The sequence below is a fragment of the Trichomycterus rosablanca genome, chromosome 22 (assembly GCF_030014385.1).
Source record: "Trichomycterus rosablanca isolate fTriRos1 chromosome 22, fTriRos1.hap1, whole genome shotgun sequence".
Taxonomy (NCBI): domain Eukaryota; kingdom Metazoa; phylum Chordata; class Actinopteri; order Siluriformes; family Trichomycteridae; genus Trichomycterus; species Trichomycterus rosablanca.
Genome location: NC_086009.1, coordinates 7,974,784 through 7,988,108, shown reverse-complemented (window position 1 = coordinate 7,988,108; position 13,325 = coordinate 7,974,784). Strand labels below are relative to the sequence as shown.

The following is a 13,325-nucleotide window of genomic DNA, read 5'->3' as shown; positions in this document are numbered from 1 at the left end:
TTTTGGTGCCACGTTTAACTAATGGGCAGTACAATTTTTCTGTTTAACCAGTCAATTTTTGTCAGTTGCATTGCTACTATTCTTGGTTGGATTTTGAGATCTAATGATAATTGACTCTTACAGGTGGGGGTATAGCTCAGTGGTAGAGCATTTGACTGCAGATCAAGAGGTCCCCAGTTCAAATCTGGGTGCTCCCTCATGATTACTTTAATCTTAAAATTTTGGTGCCACGTTTAACTAAAGGCCACACAGTTCCAGAGTGTTAACCAGCCAATTTGTCAGTTGCATTGCTACTATTCCTGGTCAGATTTTGTGATCTAATTAAAATTTTTAAGACTAAAGAAATCTTATCTAGCTCAGTGGTAGAGCGTTTGTCTGCAGATCAAGATGTGACCAGTACGAATCTGGGTGCCTTCTCCAAATTACTTTAGTCTTAAAATTTTGGTGCCACGTTTAACTAATGGGCAGTACAATTTTTCTGTGTAACCAGTCAATTTGTCAGTTTCTTTGCTTCTATTCTTGGTTGGATTTTGAGATCTAATGAAAAGGACCTCTATATGTGGGGGTATAGCTCAGTGGTAGAGCATTTGACTGCAGATCAAGAGGTCCCCAGTTCAAATCTGGGTGCCCCCTCAAGATTTCTTACTTTAAAACTTTTGGTGCCACGTTTAACTAAAGGCCACACAGTTCTTGCGGTTAACCAGCCAATTTGTCAGTTGCATTACTACTATTCTTGGTCGGATTTTGAGATCTAATGACAAATTGCCCTTGTGTGTGGGGGTATAGCTCAGTGGTAGAGCGTTTGACTGCAGATCAAGAGGTCTTCAGTTCAAATCTGGGTGCCCCCCTCAAGACTTCTTTAGTCTTAAAATTTTGGTGCCACGTTTAACTAAAGTGCAGTACAATTTTTCAGTTTAGCCAGCCAGTTTTGTCAGTGGATTTTGAGATCTAATGAAAATCAGCCAGTGTAGTTGGGGGTATAGCTCAGTGGTAGAGCATTTGACTGCAGATCAAGAGGTCTCTAGTTCAAATCTGGGTGCCCCCTCAAGATTTTCCTACTTTTAAAACTTTGATGCCACATTTAATTAAAGCGCACCATGACTTTTCTGTTTAACCAGCCAATTTGTGACGTGCAGTGCTACAATTCTTGGTTGGATTTTGAGATCGAATGAAAAATTGCCTTTGCGCTTGGGGGTATAGCTCAGTGGTAGAGCATTTGACTACAGATCAAGAGGTCCCCAGTTCAAATCTGGGTGCCCCCTCATGATCTCTTTAGTTTTAAAATTTTGGTGCCACGTTTAACTAATGGGCAGTACAATTTTTCTGTTTAACCAGTCAATTTTTGTCAGTTGCATTGCTACTATTCTTGGTTGGATTTTGAGATCTAATGATAATTGACTCTTACAGGTGGGGGTATAGCTCAGTGGTAGAGCATTTGACTGCAGATCAAGAGGTCCCCAGTTCAAATCTGGGTGCTCCCTCATGATTACTTTAATCTTAAAATTTTGGTGCCACGTTTAACTAAAGGCCACACAGTTCCTCCGGTTAACCAGCCAATTTGTCAGTTGCATTGCTACTATTCCTGGTCAGATTTTGTGATCTAATTAAAATTTTTAAGACTAAAGAAATCTTATCTAGCTCAGTGGTAGAGCGTTTGTCTGCAGATCAAGATGTGACCAGTACGAATCTGGGTGCCTTCTCCAAATTACTTTAGTCTTAAAATTTTGGTGCCACGTTTAACTAATGGGCAGTACAATTTTTCTGTGTAACCAGTCAATTTGTCAGTTTCTTTGCTTCTATTCTTGGTTGGATTTTGAGATCTAATGAAAAGGACCTCTATATGTGGGGGTATAGCTCAGTGGTAGAGCGTTTGACTGCAGATCAAGATGTCCCCAGTTCAAATCTGGGTGCCCCCTCAAGATTTCCCTAGTTTAAAAACTTTGGTGCCATGTTTAACTAAAGGGCACAATGACTTTTCTGTTTAACCAGCCAATTTTGTCAGCTTATTTGCTATTATTTTTGGTTGGATTTTTAGATCTAATGAAAATTGATTACCCTATGGATGGGGGTATAGCTCAGTGGTAGAGCATTTGACTGCAGATCAAGAGGTCCCCAGTTCAAATCTGGGTGCCCCCTCAAGATTTCTTACTTTAAAACTTTTGGTGCCACGTTTAACTAAAGGCCACACAGTTCCTGCGGTTAACCAGCCAATTTGTCAGTTGCATTACTACTATTCTTGGTCGGATTTTTAGATCTAATGACAAATTGCCCTTGTGGGTGGGGGTATAGCTCAGTGGTAGCGCATTTGACTGCAGATCAAGAGGTCTTCAGTTCAAATCTGGGTGCCCCCTCAAGACTTCTTTAGTCTTAAAATTTTGGTGCCACGTTTAACTAAAGTGCAGTACAATTTTTCAGTTTAGCCAGCCAGTTTTGTCAGTGGATTTTGAGATCTAATGAAAATCAGCCAGTGTAGTAGGGGGTATAGCTCAGTGGAAGAGCATTTGACTGCAGATCAAGAGGTCCCAAGTTCAAATCTGGGTGCCCCCTCAAGATTTTCCTACTTTTAAAACTTTGATGCCACATTTAATTAAAGCGCACCATGACTTTTCTGTTTAACCAGCCAATTTGTGACGTGCAGTGCTACAATTCTTGGTTGGATTATGAGATCGAATGAAAAATGGCCTTTGTGCTTGGGGGGTATAGCTCAGTGGTAGAGCATTTGACTGCAGATCAAGAGGTCCCCAGTTCAAATCTGGGTGCCCCCTCAAGATTTCCCTAGTTTAAAAACTTTGGTGCCATGTTTAACTAAAGGGCACAATGACTTTTCTGTTTAACCAGCCAATTTTGTCAGCTTATTTGCTATTATTCTTGGTTGGATTTTTAGATCTAATGAAAATTGATTACCCTATGGATGGGGGTATAGCTCAGTGGTAGAGCATTTGACTGCAGATCAAGAGGTCCCCAGTTCAAATCTGGGTGCCCCCTCATGATCTCTTTAGTTTTAAAATTTTGGTGCCACGTTTAACTAATGGGCAGTACAATTTTTCTGTTTAACCTGTCAATTTTGTCAGTTGCATTGCTACTATTCTTGGTTGGATTTTGAGATCGAATGATAATTGACTCTTACAGGTGGGGGTATAGCTCAGTGGTAGAGCATTTGACTGCAGATCAAGAGGTCCCCAGTTCGAATCTGGGTGCTCCCTCATGATTACTTTAATCTTAAAATTTTGGTGCCACGTTTAACTAAAGGCCACACAGTTCCTCCGGTTAACCAGCCAATTTGTCAGTTGCAATGCTACTATTCCTGGTCAGATTTTGTGATCTAATTAAAATTTTTAAGACTAAAGAAATCTTATCTAGCTCAGTGGTAGAGCGTTTGTCTGCAGATCAAGATGTGACCAGTACGAATCTGGGTGCCCCCTCCAAATTACTTTAGTCTTAAAATTTTGGTGCCACGTTTAACTAATGGGCAGTACAATTTTTCTGTGTAACCAGTCAATTTGTCAGTTTCTTTGCTTCTATTCTTGGTTGGATTTTGAGATCTAATGAAAAGGACCTCTATATGTGGGGGTATAGCTCAGTGGTAGAGCGTTTGACTGCAGATCAAGATGTCCCCAGTTCAAATCTGGGTGCCCCCTCAAGATTTCCCTAGTTTAAAAACTTTGGTGCCATGTTTAACTAAAGGGCACAATGACTTTTCTGTTTAACCAGCCAATTTTGTCAGCTTATTTGCTATTATTCTTGGTTGGATTTTTAGATCTAATGAAAATTGATTACCCTATGGATGGGGGTATAGCTCAGTGGTAGAGCATTTGACTGCAGATCAAGAGGTCCCCAGTTCAAATCTGGGTGCGCCCTCAAGATTTCTTACTTTAAAACTTTTGGTGCCACTTTTAACTAAAGGCCACACAGTTCCTGCGGTTAACCAGTCAATTTGTCAGTTGCATTACTACTATTCTTGGTCGGATTTTGAGATCTAATGACAACTTGCCCTTGTGTGTGGGGGTATAGCTCAGTGGTAGAGCGTTTGACTGCAGATCAAGAGGTCTTCAGTTCAAATCTGGGTGCCCCCCTCAACACTTCTTTAGTCTTAAAATTTTGGTGCCACGTTTAACTAAAGTGCAGTACAATTTTTCAGTTTAGCCAGCCAGTTTTGTCAGTGGATTTTGAGATCTAATGAAAATCAGCCAGTGTAGTTGGGGGTATAGCTCAGTGGTAGAGCATTTGACTGCAGATCAAGAGGTCTCTAGTTCAAATCTGGGTGCCCCCTCAAGATTTTCCTACTTTTAAAACTTTGATGCCACATTTAATTAAAGCGCACCATGACTTTTCTGTTTAACCAGCCAATTTGTCACGTGCAGTGCTACAATTCTTGGTTGGTTTTTGAGATCGAATGAAAAACGGCATTTGCACTTGGGGGTATAGCTCAGTGGTAGAGCATTTGACTGCAGATCAAGAGGTCCCCAGTTCAAATCTGGGTGCCCCCTCATGATCTCTTTAGTTTAAAAATTTTGGTGCCACGTTTAACTAATGGGCAGTACAATTTTTCTGTTTAACCTGTCAATTTTGTCAGTTGCATTGCTACTATTCTTGGTTGGATTTTGAGATCGAATGATAATTGACTCTTACAAGTGGGGGTATAGCTCAGTGGTAGAGCATTTGACTGCAGATCGAGAGGTCCCCAGTTCAAATATGGGTGCCCCCTCATGACCTCTTTAGTTTTAAAATTTTGGTGCCACGTTTAACTAATGGGCAGTACAATTTTTTTGTTTAACCAGCCAATTTTGTCAGTTGCATTGCTACTATTCTTGGTTGGATTTTGAGATCTAATGATAATTGACTCTTACAGGTGGGGGTATAGCTCAGTGGTAGAGCATTTGACTGCAGATCAAGAGGTCCCCAGTTCAAATCTGGGTGCTCCCTCATGATTACTTTAATCTTAAAATTTTGGTGCCACGTTTAACTAAAGGCCACACAGTTCCTCCGGTTAACCAGCCAATTTGTCAGTTGCATTGCTACTATTCCTGGTCAGATTTTGTGATGTAATTAAAATTTTTAAGACTAAAGAAATCTTATCTAGCTCAGTGGTAGAGCGTTTGTCTGCAGATCAAGATGTGACCAGTACGAATCTGGGTGCCCCCTCCAAATTACTTTAGTCTTAAAATTTTGGTGCCACGTTTAACTAATGGGCAGTACAATTTTTCTGTGTAACCAGTCAATTTGTCAGTTTCTTTGCTTCTATTCTTGGTTGGATTTTGAGATCTAATGAAAAGGACCTCTATATGTGGGGTATAGCTCAGTGGTAGAGCGTTTGACTGCAGATCAAGAGGTCCCCAGTTCAAATCTGGGTGCCCCCTCAAGATTTCTTACTTTAAAGCTTTTGGTGCCACGTTTAACTAAAGGCCACACAGTTCCTGCGGTTAACCAGCCAATTTGTCAGTTGCATTACTACTATTCTTGGTCGGATTTTGAGATCTAATGACAAATTGCCCTTGTGTGTGGGGGTATAGCTCAGTGGTAGAGCGTTTGACTGCAGATCAAGAGGTCCCCAGTTCAAATCTGGGTGCCCCCCTCAAGACTTCTTTAGTCTTAAAATTTTGGTGCCACGTTTAACTAAAGTGCAGTACAATTTTTCAGTTTAGCCAGCCAGTTTTGTCAGTGGATTTTGAGATCTAATGAAAATCAGCCAGTGTAGTTGGGGGTATAGCTCAGTGGTAGAGCATTTGACTGCAGATCAAGAGGTCTCTAGTTCAAATCTGGGTGCCCCCTCAAGATTTTCCTACTTTTAAAACTTTGATGCCACATTTAATTAAAGCGCACCATGACTTTTCTGTTTAACCAGCCAATTTGTCACGTGCAGTGCTACAATTCTTGGTTGGATTTTGAGATCGAATGAAAAACGGCCTTTGCACTTGGGGGTATTGCTCAGTGGTAGAGCATTTGACTGCAGATCAAGAGGTCCCCAGTTCAAATCTGGGTGCCCCCTCATGATCTCTTTAGTTTTAAAATTTTGGTGCCACGTTTAACTAATGGGCAGTACAATTTTTCTGTTTAACCTGTCAATTTTGTCAGTTGCATTGCTACTATTCTTGGTTGGATTTTGAGATCGAATGATAATTGACTCTTACAGGTGGGGGTATAGCTCAGTGGTAGAGCATTTGACTGCAGATCAAGAGGTCCCCAGTTCGAATCTGGGTGCTCCCTCATGAGTATTTTAATCTTAAAATTTTGGTGCCACGTTTAACTAAAGGCCACACAGTTCCTCCGGTTAACCAGCCAATTTGTCAGTTGCAATGCTACTATTCCTGGTCAGATTTTGTGATCTAATTAAAATTTTTAAGACTAAAGAAATCTTATCTAGCTCAGTGGTAGAGCGTTTGTCTGCAGATCAAGATGTGACCAGTACGAATCTGGGTGCCCCCTCCAAATTACTTTAGTCTTAAAATTTTGGTGCCACGTTTAACTAATGGGCAGTACAATTTTTCTGTGTAACCAGTCAATTTGTCAGTTTCTTTGCTTCTATTCTTGGTTGGATTTTGAGATCTAATGAAAAGGACCTCTATATGTGGGGGTATAGCTCAGTGGTAGAGCGTTTGACTGCAGATCAAGATGTCCCCAGTTCAAATCTGGGTGCAGCCCCGGTTCTAGACTGCTTTGCTTGGGGGGGCAGTAAAACCTAATGAGGGGGCATGTTGATAGTCATGTTTTTGAAGCCAGAAATATATTCAAGGCTTGATTTGTGCATGAATGATGACAGCCAAGCTATTGATACTGGCTTAAAGTGATGTATGAGGTAAAGAAATAAAAATGCATGTTTTCGAACTTAAACTTAAAACCCAATGATTAAAAAATACATGTTGATTATGTAAATGGAGAAAAAAGATTATCTAATTGTATTTCATTTTTATACGCCCCCTTAATTAAATTGCCATTAGTTCATTAGCCTAACCGCTAACGGCTAATAAAATAATTTAAGCAACACCTATGTAAGAGGTAAGTAACATTAAAGCAACGAAAAACCACAGTTAAGCAAATATTACCATGTGGAAGTCAGTTTAAACTCAGAAGAGTGTTTACCAGTATACCTGCCTCTCGCTCACACTAACAGAACATATACTGCCGAACTGAACTGTTTGGGGCAGTCTGCCGATTTTTATACGACTCAAAGAGCCAATCAGGAATAAGCAAGGAAATATCTTCACACTGTAAAACAAAATGCATTTTTGTGATTGGTTCAGAGATAATTTTAAAAATAGCCGTTGCTTGCATTGTGCTTGGGGGGGCAAAGACACAATTTGGGGGGGCAATGCCCCCCTCAGCCCCCCCCCTAGCGCCGGCCCTGTCTGGGTGCCCCCTCAAGATTTCCCTAGTTTAAAAACTTTGGTGCCATGTTTAACTAAAGGGCACAATGACTTTTCTGTTTAACCAGCCAATTTTGTCAGCTTATTTGCTATTATTCTTGGTTGGATTTTTAGATCTAATGAAAATTGATTACCCTACGGATGGGGGTATAGCTCAGTGGTAGAGCATTTGACTGCAGATCAAGAGGTCCCCAGTTCAAATTTGGGTGCCCCTTCAAGATTTCTTACTTTAAAACTTTTGGTGCCACGTTTAACTAAAGGCCACACAGTTCCTGCGGTTAAACAGCCAATTTGTCAGTTGCATTACTACTATTCTTGGTCGGATTTTTAAATCTAATGACAAATTGCTCTTGTGGGAGGGGGTATAGCTCAGTGGTAGAGCGTTTGACTGCAGATCAAGAGGTCTTCAGTTCAAATCTGGGTGCCCCCCTCAAGACTTCTTTAGTCTTAAAATTTTGGTGCCACGTTTAACTAAAGTGCAGTACAATTTTTCAGTTTAGCCAGCCAGTTTTGTCAGTGGATTTTGAGATCTAATGAAAATCAGCCATTGTAGTAGGGGGTATAGCTCAGTGGTAGAGCATTTGACTGCAGATCAAGAGGTCCCTAGTTCAAATCTGGGTGCCCCCTCAAGATTTTCCTACTTTTAAAACTTTGATGCCACATTTAATTAAAGCGCACCATGACTTTTCTGTTTAACCAGCCAATTTGTGACGTGCAGTGCTACAATTCTTGGTTGGATTTTGAGATCGAATGAAAAATGGCCTTTGCGCTTGGGGGTATAGCTCAGTGGTAGAGCATTTGACTGCAGATCAAGATGTCCCCAGTTCAAATCTGGGTGCCCCCTCAAGATTTCCCTAGTTTAAAAGCTTTGGTGCCATGTTTAACTAAAGGGCACAATGACTTTTCTGTTTAACCAGCCAATTTTGTCAGCTTATTTGCTATTATTCTTGGTTGGATTTTTAGATCTAATGAAAATTGATTACCCTATGGATGGGGGTATAGCTCAGTGGTAGAGCATTTGACTGCAGATCAAGAGGTCCCCAGTTCAAATCTGGGTGCCCCCTCATGACCTCTTTAGTTTTAAAATTTTGGTGCCACGTTTAACTAATGGGCAGTACAATTTTTCTGTTTAACCAGCCAATTTTGCCAGTTGCATTGCTACTATTCTTGGTTGGATTTTGAGATCTAATGATAATTGACTCTGACAGATAATTGACTCTTACAGGCTCAGTGGTAGAGCATTTGACTGCAGATCAAGAGGTCGCCAGTTCAAAACTGGGTGCTCCCTCATGATTACTTTAATCTTAAAATTTTGGTGCCACGTTTAACTAAAGGCCACACAGTTCCTCCGGTTAACCAGCCAATTTGTCAGTTGCATTGCTACTATTCCTGGTCAGATTTTGTGATCTAATTAAAATTTTTAAGACTAAAGAAATCTTATCTAGCTCAGTGGTAGAGCGTTTGTCTGCAGATCAAGATGTGACCAGTACGAATCTGGGTGCCCCCTCCAAATTACTTTAGTCTTAAAATTTTGGTGCCACGTTTAACTAATGGGCAGTACAATTTTTCTGTGTAAACAGTCAATTTGTCAGTTTCTTTGCTTCTATTCTTGGTTGGATTTTGAGATCTAATGAAAAGGACCTCTATATGTGGGGGTATAGCTCAGTGGTAGAGCGTTTGACTGCAGATCAAGATGTCCTCAGTTCAAATCTGGGTGCCCCCTCAAGATTTCCCTAGTTTAAAAACTTTGGTGCCATGCTTAACTAAAGGGCACAATGACTTTTCTGTTTAACCAGCCAATTTTGTCAGCTTATTTGCTATTATTCTTGGTTGGATTTTTAGATCTAATGAAAATTGATTACCCTATGGATGGGGGTATAGCTCAGTGGTAGAGCATTTGACTGCAGATCAAGAGGTCCCCAGTTCAAATCTGGGTGCCCCCTCAAGATTTTCCTACTTTTAAAACTTTGATGCCACATTTAATTAAAGCGCACCATGACTTTTCTGTTTAACCAGCCAATTTGTCACGTGCAGTGCTACAATTCTTGGTTGGATTTTGAGATCGAATGAAAAATTGCTTTTGCGCTTGGGGGTATTGCTCAGTGGTAGCGCATTTGACTGCAGATCAAGAGGTCCCCAGTTCAAATCTGGGTGCCCCCTCAAGATTTTCCTACTTTTAAAACTTTGATGCCACATTTAATTAAAGCGCACCATGACTTTTCTGTTTAACCAGCCAATTTGTGACGTGCAGTGCTACAATTCTTGGTTGGATTTTGAGATCGAATGAAAAATTGCCTTTGCGCTTGGGGGTATTGCTCAGTGGTAGAGCATTTGACTGCAGATCAAGAGGTCGCCAGTTCAAATCTGGGTGCTCCCTCATGATTACTTTAATCTTAAAATTTTGGTGCCACGTTTAACTAAAGGCCACACAGTTCCTCCGGTTAACCAGCCAATTTGTCAGTTGCATTGCTACTATTCCTGGTCAGATTTTGTGATCTAATTAAAATTTTTAAGACTAAAGAAATCTTATCTAGCTCAGTGGTAGAGCGTTTGTCTGCAGATCAAGATGTGACCAGTATGAATCTGGGTGCCCCCTCCAAATTACTTTAGTCTTAAAATTTTGGTGCCACGTTTAACTAATGGGCAGTACAATTTTTCTGTGTAACCAGTCAATTTGTCAGTTTCTTTGCTTCTATTCTTGGTTGGATTTTGAGATCTAATGAAAAGGACCTCTATATGTGGGGGTATAGCTCAGTGGTAGAGCGTTTGACTGCAGATCAAGAGGTCTTCAGTTCAAATCTGGGTGCCCCCTCAAGACTTCTTTAGTCTTAAAATTTTGGTGCCACGTTTAACTAAAGTGCAGTACAATTTTTCAGTTTAGCCAGCCAGTTTTGTCAGTGGATTTTGAGATCTAATGAAAATCAGCCATTGTAGTAGGGGGTATAGCTCAGTGGTAGAGCATTTGACTGCAGATCAAGATGTCCTCAGTTCAAATCTGGGTGCCCCCCAAGATTTCCCTAGTTTAAAAACTTTGGTGCCATGCTTAACTAAAGAGCACAATGACTTTTCTGTTTAACCAGCCAATTTTGTCAGCTTATTTGCTATTATTCTTGGTTGGATTTTTAGATCTAATGAAAATTGATTACCCTATGGATGGGGGTATAGCTCAGTGGTAGAGCATTTGACTGCAGATCAAGAGGTCCCCAGTTCAAATCTGGGTGCCCCCTCAAGATTTCTTACTTTAAAACTTTTGGTGCCACGTTTAACTAAAGGCCACACAGTTCCTGCGGTTAACCAGTCAATTTGTCAGTTGCATTACTACTATTCTTGGTCGGATTTTGAGATCTAATGACAACTTGCCCTTGTGGGTGGGGGTATAGCTAAGTGGTAGAGCGTTTGACTACAGATCAAGAGGTCTTCAGTTCAAATCTGGGTGCCCCCCTCAAGACTTCTTTAGTCTTAAAATTTTGGTGCCATGTTTAACTAAAGTGCAGTACAATTTTTCAGTTTAGCCAGCCAGTTTTGTCAGTGGATTTTGAGAGCTAATGAAAATCTGCCAGTGTAGTTGGGGGTATAGCTCAGTGGTAGAGCATTTGACTGCAGATCAAGAGGTCCCTAGTTCAACTCTGGGTGCCCCCTCAAGATTTTCCTACTTTTAAAACTTTGATGCCACATTTAATTAAAGCGCACCATGACTTTTCTGTTTAACCAGCCAATTTGTGACGTGCAGTGCTACAATTCTTGGTTGGATTTTGAGATCGAATGAAAAATTGCCTTTGCGCTTGGGGGTATTGCTCAGTGGTAGAGCATTTGACTGCAGATCAAGAGGTCCCCAGTTCAAATATGGGTGCCCCCTCATGACCTCTTTAGTTTTAAAATTTTGGTGCCACGTTTAACTAATGGGCAGTACAATTTTTCTGTTTAACCAGCCAATTTTGTCAGTTGCATTGCTACTATTCTTGGTTGGATTTTGAGATCTAATGATAATTGACTCTTACAGGTGGGGGTATAGCTCAGTGGTAGAGCATTTGACTGCAGATCAAGAGGTCCCCAGTTCAAATCTGGGTGCTCCCTCATGATTACTTTAATCTTAAAATTTTGGTGCCACGTTTAACTAAAGGCCACACAGTTCCTCCGGTTAACCAGCCAATTTGTCAGTTGCATTGCTACTATTCCTGGTCAGATTTTGTGATCTAATTAAAATTTTTAAGACTAAAGAAATCTTATCTAGCTCAGTGGTAGAGCGTTTGTCTGCAGATCAAGATGTGACCAGTACGAATCTGGGTGCCCCCTCCAAATTACTTTAGTCTTAAAATTTTGGTGCCACGTTTAACTAATGGGCAGTACAATTTTTCTGTGTAACCAGTCAATTTGTCAGTTTCTTTGCTTCTATTCTTGGTTGGATTTTGAGATCTAATGAAAAGGACCTCTATATGTGGGGGTATAGCTCAGTGGTAGAGCGTTTGACTGCAGATCAAGATGTCCCCAGTTCAAATCTGGGTGCCCCCTCAAGATTTCCCTAGTTTAAAAACTTTGGTGCCATGTTTAACTAAAGGGCACAATGACTTTTCTGTTTAACCAGCCAATTTTGTCAGCTTATTTGCTATTATTCTTGGTTGGATTTTTAGATCTAATGAAAATTGATTACCCTATGGATGGGGGTATAGCTCAGTGGTAGAGCATTTGACTGCAGATCAAGAGCACAAAAAAAAAACAGATGCACAAAAATGTACCAGAAAGAAAAGTTACAACCTATATGTAGATCTAAAAAGTTGGAAATTCAGACCTTCTCTGTTATTTTAATTTTTCATTTTTAAAAATCACTTTCCTACCTCCTTTTATACATTTTGTTTATATTTTTACAACATAAGCACATAACATGGTAAAATTATGCAAATGACTAATTTTAAAATTCAATTAAAACAAGTCGAATTGTTATAGACCAATTTTATAGGTCTTAATAAATAAGCAAATCAAATTATTATCAAATCACCCCATCAGACACTTGAAGAATACTTCTACTTCTACTTATTGACTTTATGAGGCTCAGACAAAAACTAGAGTAAATGTAAATTTGATTTGATTATTTTATTTGACTTCAAAATAGACACTTTACGTAGGTTTGCAATCCTATTATTCTAAATTCCTAAGATAAAATAGTCTCAAAATCACAAGATGAGTACTAGTGTTCTTTATGATTGTGGGGGTGGCATTTGATAACAGTTTGAATTGACTTTTTAATAAGTTTACTATCCCATCACCCCAGATTACTACAGTAAAAATGTCTGAAATGTATTTCATTAATAAAAGAGTTAATGCTCTTAAAGAAAATAGTGGAGTGGTTTGATAACAATTTGATTTGCTTATTTTATTAGACCTTTCAAATTGGTCTATAACAATCCCACTTGTTTTAATGGAATTTTAAAATTAACCATTTGCATAATTTTGCATAATTTGCATAATTTTACCACGTTTTGTGCTTTTGTTGCCAAAATATATATTATATAATATATAATACATAGTATATTAAGCTGTAAAGAGATGCTTTATCCTCTTTAATGCTTCGCAACTGTATTACTGTAAGACGGGGTTTAGGCGCACAGTCAAACTTTTAGAGCAGATAGCGTGACCGCGGTCGGACTTTACATTTACATTTACATTTTCAGCATTTAGCAGACGGCTTTATCCAAAGCGACTTACATTACAGTTACAGTATACAGTCTGAGCAACTGAGGGTTAAGGGCCTTGCTCAAGGGCCCAACAGCAGCAAGCTAGCAGTGGTGGGGCTTGAACCAGCAACCTTTGGATTACTAGTCATGTGCCTTAACCACTAGGCTACGGCTTTAAAACTAAGAGTTTTTATATTTAAGAATTTAATTTAATTTGATCTAAGAATTTTTTATATTTATTCAAATACCAAATCGATTCTGATTGAGAGTAGATAAAATTGGCTAATTAATTTAA

General features: G+C 39.7%; 43 non-coding genes across 43 annotated transcripts; all 43 read left to right on the top strand.

Moving 5' to 3' along the window:
* Window positions 1-125: 125 nt before the first annotated feature.
* trnac-gca (transfer RNA cysteine (anticodon GCA)) lies at window positions 126-197 on the top strand. Its single transcript has one exon. It is a non-coding gene; the product is annotated as a tRNA-Cys (tRNA).
* Window positions 198-561: 364 nt separating this feature from the next.
* Window positions 562-633, top strand: trnac-gca (transfer RNA cysteine (anticodon GCA)). The gene has a single exon. It is a non-coding gene; the product is annotated as a tRNA-Cys (tRNA).
* A 143-nt stretch (window positions 634-776) lies between these two features.
* Window positions 777-848, top strand: trnac-gca (transfer RNA cysteine (anticodon GCA)). The gene has a single exon. It is a non-coding gene; the product is annotated as a tRNA-Cys (tRNA).
* Window positions 849-973: 125 nt separating this feature from the next.
* trnac-gca (transfer RNA cysteine (anticodon GCA)) lies at window positions 974-1,045 on the top strand. The gene has a single exon. It is a non-coding gene; the product is annotated as a tRNA-Cys (tRNA).
* Window positions 1,046-1,190: 145 nt separating this feature from the next.
* On the top strand, window positions 1,191-1,262 carry trnac-aca (transfer RNA cysteine (anticodon ACA)). Its single transcript has one exon. It is a non-coding gene; the product is annotated as a tRNA-Cys (tRNA).
* Window positions 1,263-1,409: 147 nt separating this feature from the next.
* Window positions 1,410-1,481, top strand: trnac-gca (transfer RNA cysteine (anticodon GCA)). The gene has a single exon. It is a non-coding gene; the product is annotated as a tRNA-Cys (tRNA).
* A 363-nt stretch (window positions 1,482-1,844) lies between these two features.
* Window positions 1,845-1,916, top strand: trnac-gca (transfer RNA cysteine (anticodon GCA)). The gene has a single exon. It is a non-coding gene; the product is annotated as a tRNA-Cys (tRNA).
* A 148-nt stretch (window positions 1,917-2,064) lies between these two features.
* trnac-gca (transfer RNA cysteine (anticodon GCA)) lies at window positions 2,065-2,136 on the top strand. Its single transcript has one exon. It is a non-coding gene; the product is annotated as a tRNA-Cys (tRNA).
* Window positions 2,137-2,279: 143 nt separating this feature from the next.
* Window positions 2,280-2,351, top strand: trnac-gca (transfer RNA cysteine (anticodon GCA)). Its single transcript has one exon. It is a non-coding gene; the product is annotated as a tRNA-Cys (tRNA).
* A 124-nt stretch (window positions 2,352-2,475) lies between these two features.
* trnac-gca (transfer RNA cysteine (anticodon GCA)) lies at window positions 2,476-2,547 on the top strand. The gene has a single exon. It is a non-coding gene; the product is annotated as a tRNA-Cys (tRNA).
* A 146-nt stretch (window positions 2,548-2,693) lies between these two features.
* On the top strand, window positions 2,694-2,765 carry trnac-gca (transfer RNA cysteine (anticodon GCA)). Its single transcript has one exon. It is a non-coding gene; the product is annotated as a tRNA-Cys (tRNA).
* A 148-nt stretch (window positions 2,766-2,913) lies between these two features.
* trnac-gca (transfer RNA cysteine (anticodon GCA)) lies at window positions 2,914-2,985 on the top strand. Its single transcript has one exon. It is a non-coding gene; the product is annotated as a tRNA-Cys (tRNA).
* A 146-nt stretch (window positions 2,986-3,131) lies between these two features.
* On the top strand, window positions 3,132-3,203 carry trnac-gca (transfer RNA cysteine (anticodon GCA)). The gene has a single exon. It is a non-coding gene; the product is annotated as a tRNA-Cys (tRNA).
* A 363-nt stretch (window positions 3,204-3,566) lies between these two features.
* Window positions 3,567-3,638, top strand: trnac-gca (transfer RNA cysteine (anticodon GCA)). The gene has a single exon. It is a non-coding gene; the product is annotated as a tRNA-Cys (tRNA).
* A 148-nt stretch (window positions 3,639-3,786) lies between these two features.
* On the top strand, window positions 3,787-3,858 carry trnac-gca (transfer RNA cysteine (anticodon GCA)). The gene has a single exon. It is a non-coding gene; the product is annotated as a tRNA-Cys (tRNA).
* A 143-nt stretch (window positions 3,859-4,001) lies between these two features.
* trnac-gca (transfer RNA cysteine (anticodon GCA)) lies at window positions 4,002-4,073 on the top strand. The gene has a single exon. It is a non-coding gene; the product is annotated as a tRNA-Cys (tRNA).
* A 125-nt stretch (window positions 4,074-4,198) lies between these two features.
* On the top strand, window positions 4,199-4,270 carry trnac-gca (transfer RNA cysteine (anticodon GCA)). The gene has a single exon. It is a non-coding gene; the product is annotated as a tRNA-Cys (tRNA).
* Window positions 4,271-4,415: 145 nt separating this feature from the next.
* trnac-gca (transfer RNA cysteine (anticodon GCA)) lies at window positions 4,416-4,487 on the top strand. Its single transcript has one exon. It is a non-coding gene; the product is annotated as a tRNA-Cys (tRNA).
* Window positions 4,488-4,633: 146 nt separating this feature from the next.
* trnac-gca (transfer RNA cysteine (anticodon GCA)) lies at window positions 4,634-4,705 on the top strand. Its single transcript has one exon. It is a non-coding gene; the product is annotated as a tRNA-Cys (tRNA).
* Window positions 4,706-4,851: 146 nt separating this feature from the next.
* trnac-gca (transfer RNA cysteine (anticodon GCA)) lies at window positions 4,852-4,923 on the top strand. Its single transcript has one exon. It is a non-coding gene; the product is annotated as a tRNA-Cys (tRNA).
* A 362-nt stretch (window positions 4,924-5,285) lies between these two features.
* On the top strand, window positions 5,286-5,357 carry trnac-gca (transfer RNA cysteine (anticodon GCA)). The gene has a single exon. It is a non-coding gene; the product is annotated as a tRNA-Cys (tRNA).
* Window positions 5,358-5,500: 143 nt separating this feature from the next.
* Window positions 5,501-5,572, top strand: trnac-gca (transfer RNA cysteine (anticodon GCA)). The gene has a single exon. It is a non-coding gene; the product is annotated as a tRNA-Cys (tRNA).
* A 125-nt stretch (window positions 5,573-5,697) lies between these two features.
* trnac-gca (transfer RNA cysteine (anticodon GCA)) lies at window positions 5,698-5,769 on the top strand. Its single transcript has one exon. It is a non-coding gene; the product is annotated as a tRNA-Cys (tRNA).
* A 145-nt stretch (window positions 5,770-5,914) lies between these two features.
* trnac-gca (transfer RNA cysteine (anticodon GCA)) lies at window positions 5,915-5,986 on the top strand. The gene has a single exon. It is a non-coding gene; the product is annotated as a tRNA-Cys (tRNA).
* Window positions 5,987-6,132: 146 nt separating this feature from the next.
* On the top strand, window positions 6,133-6,204 carry trnac-gca (transfer RNA cysteine (anticodon GCA)). The gene has a single exon. It is a non-coding gene; the product is annotated as a tRNA-Cys (tRNA).
* A 363-nt stretch (window positions 6,205-6,567) lies between these two features.
* On the top strand, window positions 6,568-6,641 carry trnac-gca (transfer RNA cysteine (anticodon GCA)). The gene has a single exon. It is a non-coding gene; the product is annotated as a tRNA-Cys (tRNA).
* An 863-nt stretch (window positions 6,642-7,504) lies between these two features.
* trnac-gca (transfer RNA cysteine (anticodon GCA)) lies at window positions 7,505-7,576 on the top strand. The gene has a single exon. It is a non-coding gene; the product is annotated as a tRNA-Cys (tRNA).
* A 143-nt stretch (window positions 7,577-7,719) lies between these two features.
* trnac-gca (transfer RNA cysteine (anticodon GCA)) lies at window positions 7,720-7,791 on the top strand. Its single transcript has one exon. It is a non-coding gene; the product is annotated as a tRNA-Cys (tRNA).
* A 125-nt stretch (window positions 7,792-7,916) lies between these two features.
* Window positions 7,917-7,988, top strand: trnac-gca (transfer RNA cysteine (anticodon GCA)). Its single transcript has one exon. It is a non-coding gene; the product is annotated as a tRNA-Cys (tRNA).
* A 145-nt stretch (window positions 7,989-8,133) lies between these two features.
* trnac-gca (transfer RNA cysteine (anticodon GCA)) lies at window positions 8,134-8,205 on the top strand. The gene has a single exon. It is a non-coding gene; the product is annotated as a tRNA-Cys (tRNA).
* Window positions 8,206-8,353: 148 nt separating this feature from the next.
* Window positions 8,354-8,425, top strand: trnac-gca (transfer RNA cysteine (anticodon GCA)). Its single transcript has one exon. It is a non-coding gene; the product is annotated as a tRNA-Cys (tRNA).
* Window positions 8,426-9,012: 587 nt separating this feature from the next.
* trnac-gca (transfer RNA cysteine (anticodon GCA)) lies at window positions 9,013-9,084 on the top strand. Its single transcript has one exon. It is a non-coding gene; the product is annotated as a tRNA-Cys (tRNA).
* A 148-nt stretch (window positions 9,085-9,232) lies between these two features.
* Window positions 9,233-9,304, top strand: trnac-gca (transfer RNA cysteine (anticodon GCA)). Its single transcript has one exon. It is a non-coding gene; the product is annotated as a tRNA-Cys (tRNA).
* A 145-nt stretch (window positions 9,305-9,449) lies between these two features.
* Window positions 9,450-9,521, top strand: trnac-gca (transfer RNA cysteine (anticodon GCA)). The gene has a single exon. It is a non-coding gene; the product is annotated as a tRNA-Cys (tRNA).
* A 145-nt stretch (window positions 9,522-9,666) lies between these two features.
* On the top strand, window positions 9,667-9,738 carry trnac-gca (transfer RNA cysteine (anticodon GCA)). The gene has a single exon. It is a non-coding gene; the product is annotated as a tRNA-Cys (tRNA).
* A 363-nt stretch (window positions 9,739-10,101) lies between these two features.
* On the top strand, window positions 10,102-10,173 carry trnac-gca (transfer RNA cysteine (anticodon GCA)). The gene has a single exon. It is a non-coding gene; the product is annotated as a tRNA-Cys (tRNA).
* A 124-nt stretch (window positions 10,174-10,297) lies between these two features.
* On the top strand, window positions 10,298-10,369 carry trnac-gca (transfer RNA cysteine (anticodon GCA)). The gene has a single exon. It is a non-coding gene; the product is annotated as a tRNA-Cys (tRNA).
* A 147-nt stretch (window positions 10,370-10,516) lies between these two features.
* trnac-gca (transfer RNA cysteine (anticodon GCA)) lies at window positions 10,517-10,588 on the top strand. Its single transcript has one exon. It is a non-coding gene; the product is annotated as a tRNA-Cys (tRNA).
* A 143-nt stretch (window positions 10,589-10,731) lies between these two features.
* On the top strand, window positions 10,732-10,803 carry trnac-aca (transfer RNA cysteine (anticodon ACA)). Its single transcript has one exon. It is a non-coding gene; the product is annotated as a tRNA-Cys (tRNA).
* Window positions 10,804-10,928: 125 nt separating this feature from the next.
* Window positions 10,929-11,000, top strand: trnac-gca (transfer RNA cysteine (anticodon GCA)). The gene has a single exon. It is a non-coding gene; the product is annotated as a tRNA-Cys (tRNA).
* A 145-nt stretch (window positions 11,001-11,145) lies between these two features.
* On the top strand, window positions 11,146-11,217 carry trnac-gca (transfer RNA cysteine (anticodon GCA)). The gene has a single exon. It is a non-coding gene; the product is annotated as a tRNA-Cys (tRNA).
* A 146-nt stretch (window positions 11,218-11,363) lies between these two features.
* Window positions 11,364-11,435, top strand: trnac-gca (transfer RNA cysteine (anticodon GCA)). Its single transcript has one exon. It is a non-coding gene; the product is annotated as a tRNA-Cys (tRNA).
* Window positions 11,436-11,798: 363 nt separating this feature from the next.
* trnac-gca (transfer RNA cysteine (anticodon GCA)) lies at window positions 11,799-11,870 on the top strand. The gene has a single exon. It is a non-coding gene; the product is annotated as a tRNA-Cys (tRNA).
* The last annotated feature ends 1,455 nt before the right edge of the window (window positions 11,871-13,325 follow it).